The sequence below is a fragment of the Lynx canadensis genome, chromosome B3, assembly GCF_007474595.2.
Source record: "Lynx canadensis isolate LIC74 chromosome B3, mLynCan4.pri.v2, whole genome shotgun sequence".
NCBI classification, from domain to species: domain Eukaryota; kingdom Metazoa; phylum Chordata; class Mammalia; order Carnivora; family Felidae; genus Lynx; species Lynx canadensis.
In genome coordinates this window covers 35,581,610-35,607,090 of record NC_044308.2, presented here as the reverse complement: position 1 = coordinate 35,607,090, position 25,481 = coordinate 35,581,610, and the positions used below count along the sequence as shown (strand labels likewise).

Sequence of the window (25,481 nt, the reverse complement as noted above, 5' to 3'; positions counted from 1 at the left end):
AGGGGAGGAAAACGTCAGGTCAGGACTGGAAGGGGATGGCTCGTTTAGCCCCTCTGGGTTACAGATGAGGAGGCCGGGGCCTGACATGGGGACCAACACATCCTCCTGTGTGTTGGTGGCAGAGGAGGGGCTGAAGCCCTGTCTTTGGATGGCTGTGTCAGCCACGTCCCCCCGGACCCTGAAGAGTGGAGAGGGTGGGTGGGGGTGTGGAGGAGCTGGGAGATCACCGGGCTGCCCGAGTTGTCTCTCACCGCCCCCCACCCCGTGTAACCTGCAAAACTCTCTCTGCCCTTCTCTGAGCCCCAGGAGGGGGACCTCTAGGGGCTGCCTGCGCCTCTGGCTTGGCAATGGAAGGCACCAGAATGAGAAGGGAAAGTGGGAGGAGAAAGATTGATCTCTATGTCATTTGCTTCTCTCTGCTGTGATGCTGTGGCTCTGGGAATGACCACCTCCCTCTGTGACTGTGCTCTACCGGGGTGGCCCCTCTTCCACATCTCTAACTTTCCCTCTGGGTTCTGGCAATGCCGTCTGCCCCAGCCTCTTTAGGTCTGGGGCACGAGCACCGCCTGCTATCACAGACGCTCATGACCCTTTCCGATCCCCTTAACCCTGGCCGCCTCTGTCAGCAGCCCCTCCGCTCCTGTCTCTTCTATTGAACTCTTTGCGGGGAATTCTGTCTTCTGCAGGACAGCTCCGAGGGTCATTTGAAAGGTTCTTTGAGGACTCTGAACCTCACCTGTTCTTTGTGGAGGACCCACGCTTGCCTGAGTCCTCTGTCTACAGGCACACGCTGGGTGGCAGGTGTCCAAATCTCCCATATGGCAACCCATCAAGTCAGGGGCCCTCTGGGGCCCTTCAGGGGCCTCTGACTGCCCCCTCCCACCAAGCCCTGTGCTAAGGGCTTGCACACTTCAGCTCAGGGGGGCTCATGGCGGCCCCCCGAGGTCACGTCTGTTTAGGCTCATCTAAGAGATGTGGAGCTAGAGGCTTGGAGAGGTTGAGGCGCTTCCCCCGGGTCACCCAACCCAACCTCGGGCAGCCGAGCGCAGCTTCGAACTGGCTCCAGTGCTGAGCGCCTTCCTCTACGCTGCATGGGAGGTTCACCTCGTTGAATTCACAGAGGACACACACACGCACACACACGCACACACATGCACAAATGACTAAATGCCTTTTGCGAGCGGTAGATGAGCGTGGGCGAGGAGGCAGGGCCAAGAGTGATGAGCACTGGAGGTGGCAGATGGGGCGGGTAAATCTGGGAGGGCCTTCCGGAGGAGGTAAAGAAGAACTGAAGAAAATGATGTCTGACGGAAGCATGTCGCTGGGAGCTTTCCAAGCACCCCTCTGTGGACCCGTTGTGCCCGAACCACCAGGTTGGCCAGGGGTTAGGGAATAGGGATTATGGATTTACCTCTGACTTACTGAATTGGAATCTCTAGGGGTGCGGCCCGAGAATCTGTTTTGTTTTGTTTTGAGGCAAATCCGATATGTAGCCGGTCTGGGTCTGGGGCAGCCCGGGCCCTCCACGTTTTGCATAAGGAAGGTATACAAAGGAAGTGGGACAGGCTGACTGTCCCACAGCTGCCGATTCCAGGGCCTGGTCTTGAACCCGAGCTCCCTGTGCAGCGCCCTCCCCTCCGCTCACCCAGGGGGCATGGTCTCACAGCACCCCCGCCTCCCCTGGCCACTCTACAGCCCTTCTTCAAGATGGCAAGCGGGGGGTGGATGAAGGTGGTGGCAAAGTGAGAACGCTCCTAGAATAACATGACATTTAGAAATATGAATCAGCTGGCACTTTCTGTGTTCTCCTCTGCACCAATCCCCCTCCGTCCCCCACCCTCCCCTTCCCAGGCACTGGCTCCAAGCTGCAGGAACACCAGGACTGGACATCCAGTCCGGGAGTGGAACCAGGAGGGGGCCACCCACTTGGAAGAGTCCGTGAGGTCTGAGATGACTGTGGGGACCTGGGCTCCCTGCCAGGGGCTGCCCCGTCTTGCTGTGTGACTTTGGGCAAGGTGGGGCACCTCTCTGGGCCTTAGCACTGGGATGCTCACCGCCACTCCTGTCAATGCCCTTGGGCTGCCGTGTGAGGGATGACCCTCTAAGGCTCGCTCTTTTTTTTTTTTTTTTTTTTAAGGGAGCCTGGGCTTCTGTCTCACACCCTCCCCAGTCCCCTGCAGCAGACCACTGTGAGTCAGCTCAGTGTGTGTTTGCGCCCCCTACCCCCAGATCAGGCCTGACCCCCCCGCAGTCCGCCACGGTGCTGCGTGCACAGCAGGTGCCCCAGCAGGTGCTTGGAGTCCGTGCACCCACACTGGGCCCTCTCAGGCCTGGAAGGCACAAGGCTTGGTCTCAAGAGGGGCGCCCTTGACCCCCTTCCCCGACCACATCTGTGAAATGGGGCCGGTGGTGAGGCTCACAGGCTGAGGACCCCTTTCTGCTCTTGGCCTCCAGGTCCCTCCGCTTCCGGAGAGCCGGCGGGAGCGTGGAGTTAGAGCCCCAGACAGCGGTGTTTCATGCGCCACATGTATGTAGTCACTCAGACAGGGCTGCGTATATTAGGTGCTTAGTTAATGCACCTTAAGAAAGGGGGAGAGGGAGCGAGAAAGGTGGGGTCAGGCTGGGGTGTGCAGCCCTATCAGCTGGCTCCCGCCCATCCCTCCTCTACTTTCACCTCTTCCTGATGAAGGTCACCCCGGCAAGGATGGCGGGGAAGGAGATTGGAGGAAGCTTCCTGCAAAGCAGAGCTCCATTCTAGAGACTAGGGAAATTCCCCTGCAGTTCTCCAGCCCCCTACTCGGAGGAGCCCTCTGGGTAGCAGCGGGGACTCAAAGCTGAAAACCCCAATGGCAAACCACCCCACCCCAAAGTTCCACTGAAGGAACGCGAGTTGTGGACCCCTGTCTAGGAAGGATGGGATTTCGGTCGCAACTGAGTGAGGGTGTGGGTACGGGTAAGTCGTTGAGAATAATATACCCCGGAAGCAGGAAACCTAAGAGCAGGGAGACTTTCTACGTCTAGGGGCCCGGGGCCCATTTGTGGTTCCTCACCTGGCTTTGTCACCTGCCACTACCTCTTAACCGTCGGTCAGAAGTAGACGTTTTGCTCCCCTGTGTGTGACCTGGCATGTGGTCAGAGCGCCCTGCCTTACCTGGGGCTTGTCTCCACCAACGTCCTGGTCGGCCTTGCCCCTCGCCCAGGCAGGAAGTGCCCTTCGTCCCCTCTGTAGATGACAGGGCTGCCCTGCCATCAGCCATCAGCCAGCTTGGAAGAGTTTATGTCCTGTGATCTTTTTTCAAGGCGAATTTCTTCTTCTTTGCTCTTTGTCCCTTCTTTGTTTGTTTGTTTCTCTCAAATGGGATATGGCCCAGAAGCATCGCCTTTCCTACCCTGGACCTGAATGCCATTCCCCAGGGGTGCAGGGTCTTTGATGGCACGTTGGGTGGGGAGGCTGTTGGGACAGCGTGGGCCCTCGCCTGGTAATGAGGCCTCAGGGAGCTTTAAAGTCAAGAGGAAACCCTGAAGAGCTGCAACCAGGCCAGTAACTCCTGAGGAAGCAGGAGCCCCAGAGAGGCTACGCGACTCACCCAGTGACTTAACATTCTTTTTTTAAAAAAATTTATTTTTTACATTTATTTATTTTTGAGAGACAGAGTGAGACAGTGCACGAGTGGGGGAGGGGCAGAGAGAGAAGGTGACGCAGAATCGGAATTAGGCTCCAGGCTCTGAGCTGTCAGCACAGAGCCCGACACGGGGCTCGAACCCACGAACCGCGAGATCCTGACCTGAGCCGAAGTCGGACGCTCAGCCGACTGAGCCACCCAGGCGCCCCAACATTCTTATTCGGTAGAAGAATGAGGAAAGGAAGTCGGCCCCGGGTGGTGCCACAGCTCTGCCAGGAACACCGATCTCTGGGCTCCCGGTTCTCTCCCAGGAGGCTCTGCTGGCGCCTTTACGTGCACGATTATTTACAAAGTGGCTGTGATTATCCCAGTTCTGCCGATGAGGAAATTGAGGCCCAGAACCGTGACGTGCTGGGTGAATAATCACACCTTCATCTCTACTGAGATCAGATGCTGCAGGTCTGGGGGGGGGGGTGTGGGGGGGGTCCACGTGTCAGCAACTCCAGGAAGCCCACGGGGAGTGCTCCTTGCTTCAGGATCTTAATGAACTGCTTTCGAGGGACAGAAAAAGAGAAGAAGGAAGCAAGGAAGCATTCGTGAGGCACCCACTCATGGCGGGGGACAGTGCAGGTGCTCACGGGTCCTTCTGGGCCACCCTGCAGAGGGCTCGTCTTATAGATGAGGAGGCTGAGGTTCGGAAGGCTCAGGTTCAAACCCAGGGCTCCCAAGCTCAATGCGCCTTTCTCCCTTAGTCACCCCTTTAGTTTGTCATTCTAGAATTGATTCCTGGATGCCGTCTTGTCTCTGCGACTCAGCCCGTTGACTCCAGAGATTCTGTCCTCGTGTGTATACCCTGCGGCGGCCCTGGGGCTCAGCTCAGGTTGACGGTCGGCGAAGATTCAAGACCCTGAGAAGGCAGAGGGGGCATGGGCCCCCCTGGAGCAGGCCGGCAGGGCTCAAATTGCTCATCTGTCGCTTCTGAGCACAGGGACCTTGGGTGCTCAATTCTTCCCTGGGGGCCTCAGCTTCCTCATCTATAACGTGGTGGTGGTAATAACCCCGAGTCTCAGGCTCACCGTCGGGGGGTGGGGCGGTGATGAGCTGTGTGTCAAGCACCCCGCCTGACACAGAGTGGGGGCACCAGGCCGAGCACGTGCCATTCTCATCAGCTCAAGGGGTTCCCCGGGTGCCCCCACTCCCCCCTAGGACCTGGCCCTCCCATCCTGGGGGAGGCCTGCCTCTCCTGTGCCCTGTGTGCATGGGGGCCTGCGTCCAGCTATGGGCACACAGGGACCTGTGGGCCCTTGTGTCACTGGCCGTGGGTGGCAGCCAAGTGTGCCCAGCCCTGCAGACTGTCAACCCTGGGAGCCAGGCTGGGTTCCTTGGTGCCTCCAGCCGCCCCAGGGGAAGGCAGGGAACTCAGTGAAGGGGCCGGCTTCCCCCTGGTCTGCCCACAGCTGGGGAGGAGCCCTGGAGACGGACTCCTGGCCTCACAGCTAGGGAGGTGGTGGGTGGTTGCCAAGGGGACCAGAGCACCGTCATGCGGACTTGCTGTAGACGGAGGCCAGTCACGTCTCAATCACCAGCGTGGCAGTTGCCGAGGCCCCAGTCACGGTGGAGGAGGAGGCCGGGGGCGGGAGACGGAGCCACTCAGGAGGTGTGATGGGCAGGACCTGTCTACACCATCTAGGCTTCCGGCCGGGTCCCCCAGGCCTTGGTCGTAGGTGGCAGGGGCTCCTTTGGGTGCTTAAACCAAACCGACCCCTCAAAGGGGAGGTTGGGGCTGTCTGAGGCAGGGGTGCTGCTAACTGCGGGCTTTCTTCTTTGTACTGAACTGTTCCCTGGAGAGAGGTGAGGAGGGGGTCCGAGATTCTGCGTGAAACCGCAGCTTGTGTGTCTACATCTATATAATGCACCCCCTCCCCCACCCCGGCTCTGAGACTCATCTTTATGGAGGAGATACTTTTCCATCGCGACCACCCAGCTCCTGGGGGACTTCCGATCCCCCAGGCGGATGGTCCTCTTTTATGATCTTTATGATCGGAGGTCACTCTGCTGTTTAGGAGTGGTCTTTGGATTTCACATCCATCAGTTTCTTTGTTTGCTAGGCAGGATGGGCAGGCTGGAGAAGTGAAGCTCGCAGGTGTCTTTGTGATGCGAATGGGGTCTCAGAAAGCGTCCTGAGGTGCTGAGGGTCTCAGAAAGGGTCCGGAGGAGAGAGGGCCAGCAGGGCTGCCTGGAGTTTGGTTTTGGAGCCTCTGGGCAGGGGTCATTGCAGGAAGGAGCCTATGAAGGAAAAAAAAACCAAACAAACCAGTTACCAATATATGCATAGGTATTTGTTTATTCATTAGGCACATTCAAATGTCATACTATGTTATGTACACAATGAAAATGTACAAGTATCGATGTTTTTAAATGGGATTTTCATATGCAAAAAACCATTCCTGTTATTTTCTTCCCATGGGCCAGTTGCTCTGAGGAGCCCTGGGGTTTCTGTGCCCGCCGTGCAGAGCACAGACGAAGAACGTAGGCTTTAGAGTCCAACAGACCTGTGTCTGAATCCAGGCTTTTCTTGTCATTATCCGTGTGGCTTTAGGCCAGCCTCTGGACCTGAGATGTTTCTTCCTTTGTCAAATGGGACAGAAAGTCCTACTTTGCTGTGTGGCTCAAAGGAGATGATGGGTCCAGGGCCTGGCAGGCTGGAGGAGCTCGCGTTCAGTAACTATGGCGACGATGATGTGCCTGGGCTTGCCCTTTCTTGTTGAAATTAACGAAATTCCACTCCAAATACCACGGGCCCCACAGGCCGGTTTTCTGGGCTGCCCGTTATCACGGGGGACGGCAGGTCCTGAGCCAGCGTAAGTTGGGAGTAAGTCTCCCTTCGCCGAATCCCGTGGCCCCCGAGTCCGTGTGGACTTGAGACTTGGCTCACGTGAGGAGTGCTCAGGATCCCTGCCGGCTGGGGCTGAGAGGTGGGTCAGGTGTCTGCTTTCTCTGTGTTCCTTTTCAAATAATGGACGTGTCAGCTTGAGTTCATGGGCTGGTCACGGTTTCGATCCCTCCCGAACTTCAGAAGGCAAGTCCATGAATTATACAGTGCTGAAGCAGACGGCGCAAAGTACGGATGCATCACAAGCCGGGCTTAATAAGGACACTCCAGCTATTCTTGGAAGGCATTTGCAAGTCAAAAATATGGTGCACGGGGATCTGATGTCGACTTCAAACTCTGAAGATTTCAGCTGGGTCAGCAGTATTTTATGTTAAATCCCATCAACAAAAAATAAAGACGTGACGAGGGGGCACTGTACTTTGTTTTGCTTTTAATTTTAATTCTGTGATGATTGCACACATGGTCCAACGGGCCTGCCTCCTCCCACCCCCCTCACCGGCCTACCCTCACCAAGCGATGTCAACCTACATCTGTGTACATCCACGGACTCAGGGTGGGGATGGAACGTTCCCTTGTCGCGGGATTCGAAAGTATTCCAACCATTGTGGTTTTGTGCTAAGTAGGGAGAAGATCAAAGCTTCCCCATTTTCTTGCCTTTCTTTCACCAAGATTTTACAGGACCGATAACCTGCTATTCGCTATAATGTGTGCGTATGGGTCGTTCGAAGCTCAGTCGAGAAGAAAGAGAAGAGAAACCGGGATCTTCCCATTGACCAAAAAATGGGAACTGAGGCTTTTTTTTTTTTTTTTTTTTTTAAAGAAATTGCGGTGAAGGCAGGAGAACCACAGTGAATATCTCTGTCTCGGAGGGCAGACTTTCCTAAAAACGCAGATGCTGGGGCCCTGGCAATGCAGGGCTCGGGCCCTGACTTCCCTTGATAGGTTCACACGTGGGTTTGTTTACAAACACAGTACTTAAGGGCAAAGGCAAGCAGTCATCAAGTGTCAGGAGAGGAGGGAGACACAGAAGCAGGAACATCCAAGGTGCCTCTGTGACCCTCCTTTTCTGGTCCTTCGTGACAGCAAAGGACCATGACTTTTCTCATTCCCCTCCTTGGAAACTGGAGAGCCAGTAACATCTTTATGTGCACAAGGGCCCGGTGTACCTGCGAACCCTCAAGCGTAGACGCATCGGAGGCAGTAACGAGGGTATTTATGGCAGCAGCAAAGTGCAGGAACAGCCTGTGGATTGGAAACCTTTGAGGCTGGGAAACGTCCCGGTGCTCAGAGCGAGCACTTCCCAAATTTAGATATGCGGAAGAATCCCCTGGGGATCTGGTCAAAGTAAAGACCCTCATTCTGGGGAGGACCTGAGAAGGTCTCCGGTCATGTTACTGCTGCTGGTTCGCAGAACACGCTTTGGATATCGAGGATGCAGACCGGGTTCGTTCTTCCAGAGCAGAAGTACGTTCAGACTGTTGTGGAATCCCTGGGATCTGGCACCGTGAGGGGGACGTAGAAAGGCCAACACCTGGCTTGTGGCTTCATGTCTCCTTCTAGACCTGTACCCTAGATGGTTGGCCCACTGGAGATGGAGGTCCAGGGATGCCGGACAAGCTGTGGGCAGAGGAGGAGCACCAGGCCATGCGGGAGAAGCGCTGGGTTCTCCCGGGACCACCTGGCTCTATTACTCAGCCGTGTGGCACCGGGCGGCCCGCCATAGCTTCCTTTTCCTCACCTGCGTGGGGTGAGGGGGGGCTTCCCTACAGCATTCCATAAAATCGAGTAGGGTCGAGATTCAGGGGCTGAATGATGCCCCAGGCAATAGCAGCTGTGGGAAGAGAACCTCATAACTCTGGGTTTAAATCATGGTTCTCGTAACACTGATAAGTCCTTAGGCAATTTTGCTCATTTCCCTGAGCCTCAATGATTAGGACACTGGCTAGGCGACCCATGAGCGTGAGCCCAAGCAGTCTTGAGAGCGAGAGAGAGATGTGGGCTCTGCCCCACTGCCCTTTCTCTTTCCTTTTGGGGTCATACAGCTGGATCCCCCAAGATCAGACCATGACAGCTTCAGCCCTGCCTGAAACAGGCCTCCAGTCCTGGTCTCCCAACCCAAGCCTTTCCGTGTGAAGTTCTGGAAGGTTGGTGTCAAAGCCCACCTTCCCCCACGATAAGTCTGTCCCGCTCCGGCTTGTCTTAAAAGGGAAGTCAGCCAGTGGAGGGATACAACAGCTCATCTGGGCAAATCTGACAGATAACTTTGCCCATGTTTATATGTCAGTGTTCCAGTGGAAAATGGAGTAGAGCACCTGCTTCCCTCAGGAATACTGCGAGCCCAGGGAGGACACTGAGAGCACAGGTTTGCTAAGCAGCCGTAATGTTTGCATCCCCCTGAGACGTTTCCCCTTCTTTTGTGGAAACTCGTTCATCTCTCTAGGACCCGTTTCTCCGTCTAATAACAGCCCCCATTTTATGGAGGGTTCTGCCCTTCCTCACTGGTCCACAAGGTCTGGTCGAGATTGCAGTCCTTGGAGTGGACCTACAACGCAAGCCTTGTCTAATCGGAACATGCCCTCCTCTGGCTACGGTGATTGGTTCAGTGGGTTTGGGCATGTGACCCTGGCCGGTCCAATCAGAAGCAGTCTCTGGATATTTGCTGGCCATGTTGTTCTCCATCCCCGCTCTCATCCATCACTGCATCCTCGCACTGGTAAGGCACCCTTGTCACCATCTGTTTCCCCTGGTGTCTACTGAGATTTGCCGTCTAGTCTGGTCTTTGGACAGTCGCTCCCTTCCTTGCCGACATGAGCCTTGCTTTCCTCTCCGCTTCCTATCCATCCCCACCCATCTTGCCTATCCGTAGACAACCTCTGACCTTACGGCAGTCTAGCTTTGTCTATCCTTTTTCCAATCTACAATGTATGCCCGATTTCCTTCAGAGCTTTGCTTCTGATGCTAAAAATTAGCCATTTAGAACTTAAAAAGCAGTTCCTGCAAATCAAAAGCCTTAGCTTTCAAGAACTTGTCTCTGCTCTGAGTACCAAAAATGTACTTTGAAATGAAAAGAGTTGGCTGTTTCTTTTCTCTTCCCATCTCGCATTCCTGATAGAACAATCCTAATCTTTCTTGAGGCAAAGGCACCTTTAAAGAAGCGCACAGGGGCCTGGGAAGCACGCTCATCCTGCTGTGGCAACAGGAATATTCTCAGCACCCTGAGGCCCTTCCAAAGCTCTTGCGGGGGACCAGGAAGAGACAATTTTGGAGTCAGGGCACCCAAATTCTAATCCCAGTTCTGCCACTTAATAATTGCACAGTGTAGAGGGGCACCTCGGTGGCTCGGTCAGCTACGCGTCTGATTTCAGGTCAGGTCATGATCTCGCAGTTTGTGAGTTCGAGCTCCGCATCGGGCCCTGTGCTGGCAGCTCAGAGCCTGGAGTCTGCTTCGGATCCCGTGTCTCCCTCTCTCTTGGCACCTCCCCTGCTTGCACTCTGCCTGTCTCTCTCAAAAATAAATTGAAAAAAACATTAAAAAAAAATTGTACAGTATAGAGAAGTCACTGAATTTTCCTAAGTCTCACTTGCCACATCTGTTAAATGGGTATTTGTTACTGCACCGTAGCCTTGCCTATCCTGACTAATATACTGGATTTGGGATGATTTTGAAAGTGACCTTGTGCAATGGGGGATTTACTGGACTTCAACCTGTCTTCTTTTCTCTTTGAACTCGTTTGCACAGGGATCTCTGGGATGTTGTGGCTGGAGAGAGACACATGTAGATGGTGTTGGACACTGGATTTGTCCATCAGAGCTCAAGGAGTCAGAAGTCACTGTGGAAGGACCATGGGGGATAATTTAAGGAGCTCCAAGACCCCATCTCACGGCCGGGTAAGGCCAATGCCAACTTTACGGAAAGATAGAAGATGCTTATATTTATTTAATCACCGCAAATGTCACTATTATCACAGATGACATTAATTTTTAAGAGAAAAGGAAGAAAATATGTTACATTTCTGTTTTGTGCATATGCTGATTGAATGAAAAGTTTATGCCAGATGCCAACTTAAAATAAGGACATATAAATATTTAATTGTTTGTATGTATATGTACATTTGTGTATACACAATATGTGTCACACGGAACACTGGCTCCCAACTAGGGGCCGATGTTGCTTCCCAGGGGACATCTGGCAATGTCTGGAGACATTTTTGGCCGTTCCAGCGGGGGGAGAGAGAATGCCACTAATATCAAGTGGGTAGAGGCCGGGAATGCTGCTAAACACCTTGCGATACACGGGGCAGCCCGAATCTGGCTCAGACGTCAGTATTGCTGAGGCTGAGATCCCAGCAGAGACGCATGGAGTACAGGGACCTTTCTTCAGTGTATCGACACATCTCCTTGACTTATTTAACATCCCCATCTCGGCGGACTTATCTAGAAAAAAACCCCCACAAATCACAAGCCAGGGAGAGGGGGGGTCCTCATGGCCCCTGTGAGACACAGCCTCTGTACTCTTAGGAATACACTTGGAGGCAGGCACCTCCGTCCTGTTGGTTTCTCCTGATGACAACTGTTGACCGGCACCTAACGTCGTGTGTGGCTCACCTGGCTGGAAGCCCCACCTGTAGAAAGGGAAAGGGAGAGGCAAGGCGGGGAACTGGAGAGGAGGGGGCAAGTCATTTTAGAGCTTTACGAAGCCCTGAGTATTAGCGCGTCCTTTCAATCACTGCCCCCCCCCCAAAGAACCGCGTAGGCATGGTTCGTCTCCATCCGAAGACATCAAGACATTTATAGCTACATGTAAAATGTCTATATACATATATAAATTTGTACGCATATGTAAGGAGGCAAAACACTGACTGCCCTCACAGCGGGTACCGAACTCCCACAGGGCATAGGCAGTCCCTGAGAAATTTCCTTGATAAGCCACCGGACCGGAGAGAGACTCTGAAGGCAACGTTGTCATCTGGACCGTCGAATAACAAGCTGGCCTGCTACCGAAAATGGAAAAAAAATTTAACTTTTGCTTCTGGGGGGGCAGGGGGGGATGGTTAAGAAAAAAGAAGACAAAAAAAAAAAAAAACCAACCCAGAAAGGGAGAGACAGAGTCGACGATAAGATAGTGAGATGCTGGATACTTTTTGGGGTGACAGAGGCCACTGGGAATGTATGGGGGGGGTGGCGTCAAAGGGGGCTTTTAGGAGTCAGAGTATGGCTCTGTACCACTTTGCCACTTTTCTAAATGAAGAAAAAAAAAAAAAGAAAAAAAAAAGAAAAAAAAAAGAAAAAAGAAAAAAAAGAAAAAAGAAAAAAAAAAAAGATGGGCGTGAGCACGGCCCTGGGATGTTTGTCCTGCAGTGTGTGCTCAGAAATGTTAGGACCATATTAGGACATCTCTCCCATCTGCTGCTTTGGTGAGCTGCTTTGTGCGGGCCTGGGGAGAGGCTGGGCTTCCCGGAGGCGGTGTCTCCGGCAGTGGGCAGCAGAGGGGCAGTGGGAGGGAGGCCTGCGGGGAGGGAGGCAGAGGGGCAGTGGGAGGGAGGCGGCAGCCCGGGGAATGGGGGCAAATCTAGGGGAGAGCTTGCACGCCCATAAGGCACGGATTCATGGTTTCAGCCACACTGAGCGGGACTTGAAGGGGGCCGGAGAGCTGCAGCTGACAGCTGGGATGCCACACAGATTCCACCAAGTGATTAGTCCAGATGCCACCTTGTTTCCAAATCTCGGTGCCGGAGATATTGGAAAAGCGCTTGGGTAAAACCAAGCGAAGGATCCGCGGCAGGCACAAATTCACTAAGAGATTCTAAACACAGTCACTAGCAGTTCAAGAAAGGCCTATTCCTGAGATTGATCACACGTTTGCACTTTCGGGCTCTTGACATTCCAGAGTGTGGGACGGGGGCAGAAGGAGGTGTGAGTCAGTCACACGCGGCGCTGGGCTGCCTAAGTCGTCTGCGGGTGCTGGAGGAACTGTAGGTGAGTCACCATAGCCTCGCTCGGCCGGGTGGGCAGCCTGTGGGGACAGGGCTCCGTCAGGCGGTCCCTGCCCGGGTCACCCGGCGCTGAGCACCGGATCCCTACCTCCCACAATCAGGTGAAGTCCTCCTAGCTTCTCTGGCCTCTGCGGGGCCTTTTAACTGGGAACTCAAGCCAGGCATTGTTTTCGGGCCCTCAGTGAGCACCCACCCTCCCCTTCTTCCAACACGCCTGCCGCAGCTCCAAAGCTGGGCAGGATAAAAACACCATTTCTCAGACTCCCTTGCAGCTAGAGTTCTGATCGTGAGTCCGGTGCTGCTTGTCAGATGCCGTCGGGCCGAGCTGTGAAAGCAGGAGTGAGGCCAGCTTCCCGTCAGTTAGCCGATGTCTGTGGGCAAACAAGGTGGGGACGTGTGGGGACCTGCTACAAGTGTCTCCGTGTCTGAGTGCCTGCCTTGTTGGAGCCAAGCCAAGCAGAGGTGACGGCTTTGCGACCCTGGCTGCTGATTCCAGGCATCTGAACACAGAGTCCCTGATTCTCCACCTTCCCGGCTGGGCCAGAGGCAGCCGCTCCCCTTGTGGACTGTTCTGTGGTGTCCACAGACATTCTTGGAGGTCCCAGGCAGAAGCCTGCTGCCCTCCAGCCCTCCCTGGGTTTGGTACAGTTTGGTTTTTAACCTGCTACTAAATCCCTTTCTGTTTCAAATAGCTACACTGATTTCCGCTTCCCACTGATTGACTCAGGACATTATGAAGACATCACAGGACTTGCTGAGAATGACGGGACCAATGTGTGGGTCTAGAAAGCCACAGAGGAGGAAGAGTGGCTCCCGTCAGCACTTCTTCCTCCGATTCTCACCGACCAGGGGACTGTCCCTTCTGCTCTGGGCCCCAGGCTGGCGAACAGAGGCCCCTGACTGTGAACTTGAAGGAGGCGTTCTCTCCCGGGGTTGTGCAAAGGCAGGGCGGCCCCTGAGGGAGAGCCCCTCCTTAAAGTGGACACCCAAGGTGCCTCACTTGCCTCATTCTCGTCCTGGCCCTGCTCACAGGTCAGACCTGGGTGCCTGGTTGACGTCAGTGCTGAGTTTGGAGAATTCTTAGCCTGTGCACATGCTGTGGCTCAAAGAACAGCCTGTGGGTGCCTCCTCTGAGGGTCTCAAGCCTGCCCTGCGCTGTGCACTGTGCCTGTGTGAGGCTACGGCTCCCAGAGGCTCCTCCCTCTGCTGTCTCATCCTTGTCCCGACCTGCTGTGTGATGGAGGACGCTTGGCCCCGAACGTAAAATTGGTCTCGTTAGCCAAGCCGCCATGCCGTCACCCCGTAACATCATCCGACGCCTGGGGGGAATGGCAGCTTGCGGCATTACTCTGCAAGCACCTCGTGCCCAGTGCCCAGTCAGTAGGTTGGATGAACAGAAGCATGGTATGCAAAACAAGGGAGGGGACTGCTCTGCTCCAGCTGGTCAGATATGCCTGGAGAGCTGCCCTTCCACAGGGAAACCAAGGGGCCGGGGCCCCTGAACCCGGGGGAGCCTTTGGCAAAGGGCTGAGCGATACACCGATGTCTGACAGATGCTCAACTTGAACAGAAGACCCGGAAGTGTGAACTAAAGCATCAGGGGCAAGGAAGTGCTTTTTCTCACCTGCTGGATGGACGATCCCAGTAGCTGGGGACCAGAGCCGGGTGTCCTCACTCCTCTCAGCACCCGTGAAGCTGTTGGCTACACCAACAGCTAGTGGGAGGACAAGGCCAAGAGCCTAGCCAGGATTTTTTATTTTTAAGTTTATTTATTTATTTTTGAGAGAGAAAGAGAAAGCGTGAGCGGGGGAGGGGCAGAAGAGAGAGGGAAAGAGAGAATCCCAAGCAGGCTCCACACTGTCAGTGCAGAGCCTGAAGCGGGTCTCGAACCCACGAGCTGTGAGATCATGACCTGAGCTGAAGTTGGATGCTTAACCGACTGAGCCACCCAAGCGCCCCCCCCCGCCCCCCCCCCCCCCCGCAGTGGTATCTTTTGGAGGGAAACACAAGCGGGTTCTTCTCTCTCAGGTTCATAATGACTGCGGAGCTAGCGAGAAGCAGATAGTGGAGGAGCGATTGCCTGGCTAGCCCCTCTTCTGCCTCTAAGGCTTGCTGTGGGGCTCGAGGCACTGGTTGCTGAGGCCGACCTTCCAGGGCGGGGGTGCTGGACCAGCTTAGCTCAGAGATACCAGCCTTAGAACCTGTTCAGAGGGGTGCACTGTTCCCCTTGCCCAGGGGCAGAAGAGATCCCACACCGGGTGTCCAGGCAGCCCTGGGAACTCCTGGAAATACATCCGCAGTGGAGACAGAGGAAGTCATTCTGGAAGAGACTGCAGCCATTGATGGTGCACTGGCCTTACCTTTGTTACCGGATGAAAAGGGGTGCAGGTGGGGGCTCTATCTCGTTCAGTGCTCCGACAGCCTGATGAAGTGTGTGCTCGTTCAGGTCCTCGATCCTTAACCCCCTAGTTCCCAAACTCCAAATCGCCCCGACAACCAAAGACTTTTATAACTCACTTGGTGGCAGGTCCTGGGCCAAGGCGATATGAGGTTATTTATGGTCTCAATTATCCCATTTACTGTAAATATTTATATCCCTACAGAAATACTCGTGTGTTTGTTTGATTACAGAGTTCCTCGGAACTCGCCGGTGTTCCATCATCGGCTGTCAGGGGCCATATAACTTTTCTAACATCCCACATTTCTGAATGTTGAGGTGTCTGGCCCTGAGATAAACTAGAGTGAGCCTACATTGTTTCCGTTTTACATACAATGGAAACCCACGTTCGGGAAAGAACCAGCCATCCTGCCCGACACCACGAAACTCCTAAGCGACAGGCAGTCTTGACCCCAGGGTTCTCTGACTGTCCGTCCCGCGCTCTCCGATTCCGGGAACAGGGACTGTGCTTCTTAAATGCATGTGAATTCCGAGGTTAGAACAGCTGTGTTTTCTAACTGCACTGTCACAGCCTTTCAAACCCTCTTGTTCTGAGAATCAGGGAACAATACCGAGACTCCGTAGCGCCCCTCCACTCAACCCCAAGCCCCTGATGGGATCCGGCATGTGAAGATCTCTGTAGAGCCTTTTCAGTTATTTTTATAGCAAACTTCTAAAAGCTTTCTGTGCTTTGGGTATTTATTGTTTCTGGACATCGTGGCAAGCAGAGATTTAGCCACAGAAAGCCTAGCGTTTAATGGAAACTTTTGTACCTCAAATGTGTTCACGGGACCAAAAACAGCGTCAACTCGTGGGTGGTTCTCCTCCTTGTCCCCCTCTGTGTCATCCCTCCCTCGCTCCAAACCCTTGCTGATCTGGGGCCCCTGCCAGCACTCCCCTCTGTTCTAATTCATGTTCAGTAATGAAGTCATTCAACAAACACTTATTGAGTCCCCATTGCTGCCAACAGTGCGGTATAAGAGGTTTTTTGGTTTATTAGAAGCACACTGGTCTGACGGACAAAAGATTGAGGTCCTGGTGCTACAAGAGTTTGAACAAGGCATTTCCCTGCTCTTCCCAGTTTAACCATGGATGAAACAAGGTCTGACCAGGGATCTTAATTCAACCCTCCTTTGGGTATCTTTTTTAATCTTCAGGATAGCTAGCCTCATGATCACAAAAGAGCTGCCAGCAGCAACCGTAGTCACATGTTTCACAACCAGGGAAGGGGAGGCAGGGCTATTTAAAGGCATTAAGCACAGTGAGCAGACAGATTGCTTGGATCCGGTTTTGTTCTCATTGAGCCCCTGCTGGTTCCAGTGGGTCAGAAACTGACCTGGACGCTATTAAATATTTTGGGCATCACACCAGGAAAAAGTGCCATTTCTTACAGTCATTAAGCCAAAGTCTGGGATTTCCAGCTGATAGGTTTAAGTCTTAAGTTACCAGAACCAATCCTCATGGCAGGGGGTTTCAGAGTGCCTCAGCTGGTTTGGAGCCATCAGGCCCACCGCTAGAGCTGGGGGTCAGGTTAGTTCTGCTCATATGGCATGGTCACTATGGGAGGGGCGGGAGTGAAGAGGTTTTCAGGTTGCACACGGGGCTGCTGTGTCTACCAGCCCTGGGGGCCCTTCCTACTCGAACCTTCCTTACGTCGTTTTCCACCCCACGCATGTGGCATTGCAAAGACACCTCCCACTTGCCTGTTTCCTTGCTGCACCCTTAGTTCAGTTGTGTGGTGGGGAGGCTGCTTCCCCTGCTGGGGATTGTGCCATCCACTTCCCATCTTCCCAGAATGTTCCTCTGGCTCTGTCGACGAGAAGGGAAAACCCAGATACGGGGCAGTGCTGGTTTGCGGTGTTGGCCTGGGCTGAGCAGGGAGAGTCGCGGAGGGTGAACACATCTGGCTATCTGCAGGGCCTCCCCCCATGCCTGGCACTCAGATGGCACTGAACGCATGAGCGTTCATCAGTTTTTCAAATAGAAGAGTGGCTTGTTTCTAAAAGGCTCAGAAGGTCCCGTGGAAAGTCCTCTTTCCCGTCTAATACCCTCCAGTCCCCAGAGTGAATGGATTGTAGCCATCCTGTGTGGCTTCCTGGGTTATGTTCGACGCATATCCCAAAGATATAAACGGTATTTACATCTGTGTGTGTACGAAATGAAATCCTGCATCATATATACACCAACAGGGGTTATGGTGCAAACCAGTGTTTGTTGACTGAATAAACGAAACGTGAGACCTATGCCATCCAGGGTGACCAGCCAGGAAGCAGAGGCCACACAAGTGACTGTATCGGGGAATCTTACCATAGACGATCGCGGGATCGCATAGATGATACAAGGATCGCGGGACGGGAGAGGCAGAGAGTGGTCTTTGAGGATGCACAAAAAGGCAGCTACTGCCCTGAGTGGGGGGAACAAAGAAGGAGATGGGGGTTGTTAGCTCGCCCTGGAGTGGGGCCTCGGATGCGGAGCAGGGGGCGCCGGCTGACTGGTACCTCTGTCCCTGAGGGGGACAGGCTGTGGCTGGTTCTGAGACTGTGATGGAAAGGCGGTGATTGATCTGAAATGATCTGTGGCTACTGGGGTGACGCTACCTGGAAGCGGAAGCCCATGAGATAGACCAAGTCCCTCCGCCTGCCTTGCTGCTTCTTACCCCCCACCCCCACCCCTGCAGCGACAGTAAGGCGGCAGAGAGCACAGCAGGAGACGGCCAGCAAAGGGGAGGGGTTTGCACAGTTCCGGCCCCAGCAACACCCAGTGGACTCGAAGCGTGGGTCTGCTGCAGAGACAAGGGTATCATAACCAGGGCACCCTGCTTCTGTTTCCTCGCAGCCGCGAGGCAGATTAGGGACAATCGCCTGCTCTGGGCAGGCTGGCCCTGTGTCAGGGCGCGTGGTCTGGTGAGTGGAATTAGAAGAAGGTGCGTCCCGGAAGAAGCAAACCATCCCAGGGTGTGTGGCTGGGTAGAAAACCGCGGGCCGGAGTTTAGCTCCTGACCCCCTTCTCATCAAGGCGCGCTTCCCCTCGTACAGGGTGCGACCTGTGCCGTCACGGCCGGTGGTCTCACGCAGCACCGTCTCCGGCATGTGGCACGTTCCGTTACAGATGGGCGTCGCACATGCACGCGCGTGTGCAGATGAAAACGGGTTTTCTGCCAACGCAGTATATGTGTGACGGCAGATGTACATGTAGAGACGGTTTGCCCGAGCAGGAAAGGGGGCTATCCTGTTGCCCACCCTCCGTGGGGGCTGGGAGTGAGGATGGGCTATCGAGAGACCCCCAGGGTCCCCGGGGTGTCCTGTGGGTAGCTCACCATGCACCTGCCCCGTCTCAACGCAGGACCCAGGGTCTGAACTAAACCAGTGTGCTTCTGCAGACAAAGGCATAGAAAATAGAAACAGTTTCTCAGCGAATCTAGGACAGGAAGCCGCTTCTGAGGGACACTGTGGTGTTGGTGGTGAACCAAGATGTGGGGGCGGGAGTCTTCAGATAGTAGGCATTAGAGAAGTTTGAGAGGCTATTTCAGAATTCCTCATAATAGAGTTTTCAAATTGGATGGGACCCTAGGAATGATCTAGTGATAATGATAATGACAGTAACACTAGTTGTCTTAGATTAGGTTTTCGGGAACTAGACTCTGAGACGGTTCTCGGAGAGGCCGGGGAGCACGTATCACAGGGGCCAAGGGGGCAAGCAGACCCAAGGTGTGGCTGTGAACGAGGTCCCAGGACCCTACAGGGGGCTCTGGAGTGGGATGGGCCTTCAAAATGGCCTCCGACCGAGGTAAGAAGGCTGGCCCTTGCGTCCACACATCACCCGGTCATCGGCCACAGGCCCCCGTGAGAGAGCAGATCCCTGTGGTCTAAGGCAGGTTCTGATGAGGGATGAGCTTCCCATTAGCTGGAGATGTGTTGCTCCCAAGAAGGGATCTGGGCAGAACTTCAAGGGAGCCACGACAGTAGCAATGAGGTGACAATAACCTCCCACCTGTTGATCACCTACAGTGAGCTAGAAGCCTTGCCCACAGGCCTCCCCAAGTATTCCCCATCCCAGTAAGCAGCACTGGCATCCAACCACGGCTCAGCACTTTTTCATCCGCAGCCAGAATGACCCCCAACCGTTGCTCTCCTGTGTAGAGCCCTTGAATCGCTTCTTGTCGAACTGCAAGTCTAAACTCCCTAGCGCAGGATGCAAGGACCCACGCCATGGGTCTCTGCGCCCTCGTCGATCGACGTCTGTTTTCCCCTAGCCCACCATATTCTAGTCTCACTGGTCTTCACTTGATTCCTTCTGCATACCCAGCTCATTCTGGCCTCAAAGCCTTTATAGTAGCTGTTCCCCATGCCTGGAATGACCTTCCCCAGAACTGCCATGGTGTGGTCTTGTCATTCAAGCCTCAGCTCCAGTGTCACCTCCCTGGTGACGCCTCTCCTGACCTCCCTAGTTAAATTCTTACTGGAGACATCAGTCTAGCCGGGTTTCAAGGACCAGGCCCCACCTCTTGCAGCCTGGGGGCGATTTGCAACTGATCAAAGCTTCCTTTGTACAACCTGACCTGGCTGGTGGGGTGTTTCCTTGGGAAGAAAGTTCTCACGTGGTCTTTTTCAGGATCCCAGAGCTGTCTGGGACCTCCCTGGCCCTATTGTGGTAAAGCGAAACTCACTGCGGAATAGGAGGAGCTTGGGAACTGAGAGCCCGGCCTCTCTTCTCCAAGTGAGTCAGTTAACAAGTGGAAAAGAGAAACCCCTTCACCACTGAATTTTTAACCGCACCAGAAACTGCCCAGCTGTTTGGTCCAACGCGGGAGGGGCAATTTGGTTACTCTGTCTACAGGCTTGGGGCAAGTAGGAACAGAGATGAGGTTGGAAACATTGTTAACGTGTGTGTTTTCTTCAGTCATTAAAGGAGAGCGCAAACTTGGGACGTTTGAAGGAAACCATCATCCGCTTCACAAGCAGTCGTTTGGTTCTGTGACTAAGACGTGGAAGGACTTGGACGAGGCATCGGGGCCACTGGAGTGTCACACGGTCGGTCCCTTTTGTTGTGGAGCTTACTTTTAGGAGAAGAGACAGGGCAGAGGAAGTGGGGGCATGGGACAACGCTCACTGAGACCGCGTGCTGCGTCAGGCTGTGTCTGTGTTTCTCATGCACGCGGAGCCCCTAATAGACAGCAGGCACGGTGCGCCCAGAATCGAGGGGCCGGGCAGGCGCTGAGTCCGAATTCCCAGGAAGGCGGGTGAGCAAGCGAGCTCCTTGGGGCAGAGGCAGTGAGAGAGGACATCTGCGGGAGTGGCCTTGGATGTGGCTCCCACAGAGCGGTGGCCTCCAGGCCAGCATCGCTGAAAGAATGACCCATCTGCCCCATGTCCCTAGCACACTTCTGCCTCTGCCTCCTCCCCTTCCCTCACCTCTTCCTCCCCTGGCTGGGGAGCACTCAGGAATGACGCTCTGAGCCCTGGCAGGCTCTGGTGGTGGTGGTGGGGGCACCCTACCTGGCCGATGTCTTACAATCTCCAGCAACCACACACCAGAGTCTCTTGGCTGGAAAGCGCGGCGGTCCCTTGGAACCTCTTCTTGGAAAAAGCAAACGCTCGCTCAGTGTTTGAGCCTCCTGGCTGGTTCCTTTGGAAGGGGGGGCGGGAGCCGCTGCCCAGGGGGACGGAGGGGTGAAGTGGAAAAACATGGACTGGTTTCACAGCAGAGCACAGGGAGGCTGGGAACTGTTCTGCTCTGTGAACAAAGTCAGGCTAAAGGCGGCGGTGGGGGAGGGGGACAGCGTGCGCCAGCGAGCGTGAGAGAGAAAGGCAAGGAAAGGCATGGAGGGAGTCGGCTCTTGGTAATTTGAAGTTAATTTGGAATTGCCTTGAAAATCACCATGCAGCATCCAGTTCTGCCTTTGATGGTCGAAAGAGACCAATGCTTTTATTCGTCTTCAGGATTTGTTTCCTGCCTCCCCCCCCCCCCCAACCCAGCAGTGAAGCAAAATTAGGCAAAGCAGCAGTGGAAGAGGAAAAGGTCAGGCTAATTGTTGGTTGGGAGCTCATAGAGAGGAGGCATATTGCCCCTGCCTGCTTTAACCTGCCCCCCATCGTGTCCCGTTGGCATCTGCAAAGACGGGCACCCACACGGGCTTTCATTACTAGCCGGGACCCCTCGTTCCAGCCACCAACACGCCTGCACCACGCGCGGTGTCTGGGGCAGACGAGGCAGGTGGAACTTGGCCCTGTGTTGCCCAAGAAGGGCCTACAAGGGGCAGCAAACCTGAACGCCCACCCCAAGCCGCCTGATGACGCGGCTCTTAATTTGCAACGTCAGCAGTGCAGGGATTGGAGGGAAGGGTAGCTTCATTTTTTTTTTTTCCTCTTTTTCCCGGTTGCTTCATTCTTATCAACTCAGCTGTAAAAATTAATATCATCGAGCTTCGTGGAAGGATACGCAATGTAGACTCATCTCTGGAGAGTCTAGAATGTACCTTTGTATCCCATTTAAGCAGCCACCTGGGGAGCTCGCCGGTGCTGTTTGGGGCCCCTGGTAGAGCTGTCATCTAATGAGCAGCGTGCTGGCGGGATGCCCGCTGCCGGGGAGGAGGACCCGGGAGGGGCCTGACCTTGGGAGAGGCAGACGATGGGAGAACTGTCTTCTCCAAACTGCGAGTGGTTCCTCTCTTGGTAGAGGCAGAAGCTTTCATCTTTAGGGCAGATGTTTCCTCTGGGCCGCTGAAATGATCAGGACGGACCTTTGAGTCCATAAAGTGAGCTCCTCCCGCAACTGCGGGGAGACCGTAAAGTAACCTGAATGTCAATGTCGTAAATGGGAAACACCAGAGATGCATTTGTTGCGTGTGGCTATGCCCCGGCTGGGTCTCTCCTTTCGTCTCTCTCCCTCCCTCCCCGCTCCTTTCCTTGCTGACTGTGCCTCCCCTGGTCACTTTAGTCGGGCGGTGTGGATGCTGCTGACACAGAAAGGAAGCCTCTTCCCTTGGCTGCCTCCTGAGTAATGATCCGGGTGGGAGTTTATTCAGGTCTAGTTTGGGAGCTCCGGGATTCCATCCGGACCATTCCTGGGTGGGATGTATCTTTCCTTCCCACCAGCAACCCCCAAAAGCAAAGGGGGGACCTGCGGGGGTTCAAATTTAACTTTGGTTCGGTCACCTGGATTCTCTTGTTGGATTGCCATGATCTTGGAGCATCAGGGCGGTGACCACGTGGATGAGTACATGGCTCACCAAGTCCTCCTACGGTGGCCCCCATGGGCCAGAGTGGGGGATGTAACGGGTCTCTATATGTTTTATGAAAACGCTTCTCACTGCTCTTGTACCCGAACCTTCTGGACAGAGTATGAGTAGGAGATTATCGGGGAGAAAGGGTGATGTTCTAGCCACTGGGATGACAGCGGAAGGAGGCTAACAACCCAGCCCCTGCGGAGGAAATATCTTAGATTTGTGCCCGGCGGTCAGCTACTGGGAAGCTGGGGACATTCGTGGGATTGGTCTTTCGGAACCACTCGTGGGGACTTCCTCTCGAAAGAAGATGCTCTGCGCAGCTTCTCCCAAACTGTTGAAGTGCCTTAAATTTAACGAACTGCTGGGTCTGCCGTCCTCCGCCAGGCAGCTCTGACCATCATTTGGTCCCTACTCCCCTTAACCTCACTGAGAACTCTGTACGAAAGGCAGGAATGGCCCCAGCTCCTGCATCTCCCGCACAAAATACCGTCAGCACCTCTGGGTGTCTAGATTCTCACAGCTGTTACTCGGTCATTCCATGGGGCAGGTGAATGTCACCCGGTTGGGGGAGTGGACAGACAGAACCGGTTGGACAGTCTGCCCTCGGGCGATCTCCCCCAAACCAAGGACTAGACAAGACTGATGGCAGCGGAATTGGGAACCCCATGGCTTATGACCCACTGAAGGGCCATGGGAGGTGCTGTCAACCCGTGTCCCCTGAGTGATGAAGTCCCCACTTGGGGGATCCCAACAGTTGTAAAAAAAAAAAAAGTACTTTCTTTCTAGGGTCTCCATATGCACCCTTGGGACTGTACTTCTCGTGTGGAAGCCAGACATTAACTGTGTCCCTTCTGAATACATGGTGACTTACAGCTTAGAAGGCATCAAAGAGACCTTCAGGGGGCGCCTGGGTGGCGCAGTCGGTTAAGCGTCCGACTTCAGCCAGGTCACGATCTTGCGGTCCGGGAGTTCGAGCCCCGCGTCGGGCTCTGGGCTGATGGCTCAGAGCCTGGAGCCTGTTTCCGATTCTGTGTCTCCCTCTCTCTCTGCCCCTCCCCCGTTCATGCTCTGTCTCTCTCTGTCCCAAAAATAAATAAACGTTGAAAAAAAATTAAAAAAAAAAAAAAGAGACCTTCAGTATCTAAGTAGACATCGCTGGCACGTCGGGAACCCCCCGATGACTGAAGCCACTTGGCACCTGTGTGTGTTCCTGCGGTTAGTTATCCCTATCATGGGGGTCCCCCACTCAGAAAAGGCAGCAAGAAATCTGTCCCTGCCTTTAGCTGACCTCACCTTGCCCTGGGATCTGGAAGGCACTCATGTCAATCTCAGCTCACTGAGAGCCGAGGGTCGAGCCAGGGTTGTTTTGAATGATGGAACTGCCCCACACTTTCTCCTGGGAGGTCAAGGTGGAGCCTGTGCCGTCCCTAATACATTCTGTCTACTTGGATCACTGCCTTGGGCCAAGCGGAAAGGTCAGTACAGAACCATAAGGCAGAATCCCCCTGGCTTTCTCAGGTAGACCCTGATTAATATGACCTTTGTTCAGACGGCCGGGTCTAGGACTCTGGGGAGGGCACAGCTGAGGTCACTACTGCAGGTTGGTCTCCTCTTGCTGCCTGGAGCCCTGTTGATATTTGCCTCACTTAAATGCTGCATGACTCTAACAGAACAGATTTGGTCCCGCTCCCTGTTGGTCAGCTTAATCAGAGTGGCCAGTGGGGTGGGGTGCTCAAGGGAAAATCGGCCAGAAGCTGAGACTAAAAAGGGTGGATATGGTCGGGAGAAAATTCTCTGCAGGCCTTTGGAGTTCCTGCCTGTTTTGTGAACAGAGGCACCACCTGCCTTTGTTCCGGGCTATGCTTTCAAGTCCCTGGTACAGCCAATAGCCTTGGAGGAGGGCGTCCCTCTGGAGAGCAGGGCAGGCAACCCCGCTGTTCCTCGTATGAGATTCACCTTCGCTGGGGCGCCTGGGTGGCTCAGTCGATCGAACATCCGACTTCAGCTCAGGTCATGATCTCGCAGTTCACTAGTTCAAGCCCCGCTTCAGGCTCTATGCTGACAGCTCAGAGCCTGGAGCCTGCTTCTGATTGTGTCTCCCTCTCTCTCTGCCCCTCCCCTGCTCACACTTTGTCTCTCTCTTTCTCAAAAATAAATAAGACATTAAAAAAAAAAAGAGTTTATAAAAGATTCACCTTCCCTACGCTTGGGGTTTGTCTCCTATAATACGACCCATTGAATGTGCAGGCATCATTTGGCCCTTTCCATGTTGCCTTATGGGACTTGGGGCTTGGGGAACCGAGGCAAGAAAGGCTGCTATTCTGCCTCTTACTATTTCTGTGACGATTGAAGTCTTTTGTGTCTGGCCCAGGAACCTTGACTGTAAGGTGCGCTAGCTTCTTAGCGAGTAGGGTAAACCTTGGACACCTCCCAGTCCTCGACAGCCATGATTTGGCCCGGACCACCCTTAAGTGGGGTGGGCACGTGAGCGTTATCCGTCGTGGGCATCACGGGAGGACAGAAGTCCACATCACGTGGACTGTGCCGGACTGGGCTGGCTGGTGCGTGCGGGGCCACCGTCCAACGCTGTCCTTTGTCCAGCCCACAGAGTCCTTTCTGCCTATGATCCGGGAGGCTGGCGGGAGAGCGCGAGCAGGGGCCTCCGGGGTCAAACCACAGGGACTTCCACCGTGGCCCTCCACGCAGCCCAGCCTCCGTTTGCCCATCTGTCAAGCTGGGCTGACGAAAGCACCTACCTCAGAGGGGGTTTGTGGGGACTAACTAGGCAGGCTGTCGCCACCGTGGTCGTTATTCTCCTTGATAACGTTATCGCCTCGACCTTGACTCATTCTTTGTAAGCCTTGCCTCTCCCTCTTAACAGCCTGTCTGTAATCTGACTTTATCTCTTCTACACTGAAATTGGCCAATTTACATGGCACCCCTCACCACAGCCACTGGATGTGCCTCTAATCTAATTAGACTAATTTCAATTTCCTGGATTTAATGACTTTTAATTTAATTAATTTAGAATGCAGTACACAGGGTGATTAATTAGGAAACGTTACTGCGGGATTTGGAAGGTGAGTCGCAGGATGTGTTTAAATATTGTGGCCGTGGCCGTCAGTCGCTTTACACGGGCCCCCCCGCCCCCAGGAGGCACAGAATCCGGAAAACCCCGGGCGGAGCCGGGACCTGAATGGAGATCACCCGATGCCAAGCTTGGATCCTTCCTCTCTGTGCTTTCAGTGACAAGGAGCAACTCCCAGGGGGAAGCGAGGGGGCGGCGGATTCCAGCGAACGTCGAGCGGGA

General features: G+C 54.3%; 1 long non-coding RNA gene across 1 annotated transcript in view; it reads left to right on the top strand.

The window, feature by feature from the left end:
• Window positions 1–25,481, top strand: part of LOC115515733 — a 111,139-nt gene extending 85,658 nt beyond the window's left edge. The window contains exons 3-4 of the long non-coding RNA XR_003969385.1: window positions 10,256–10,404; window positions 25,418–25,481. This is a non-coding gene — a long non-coding RNA (uncharacterized LOC115515733). The remainder of the gene's footprint in view (window positions 1–10,255; window positions 10,405–25,417) is intronic.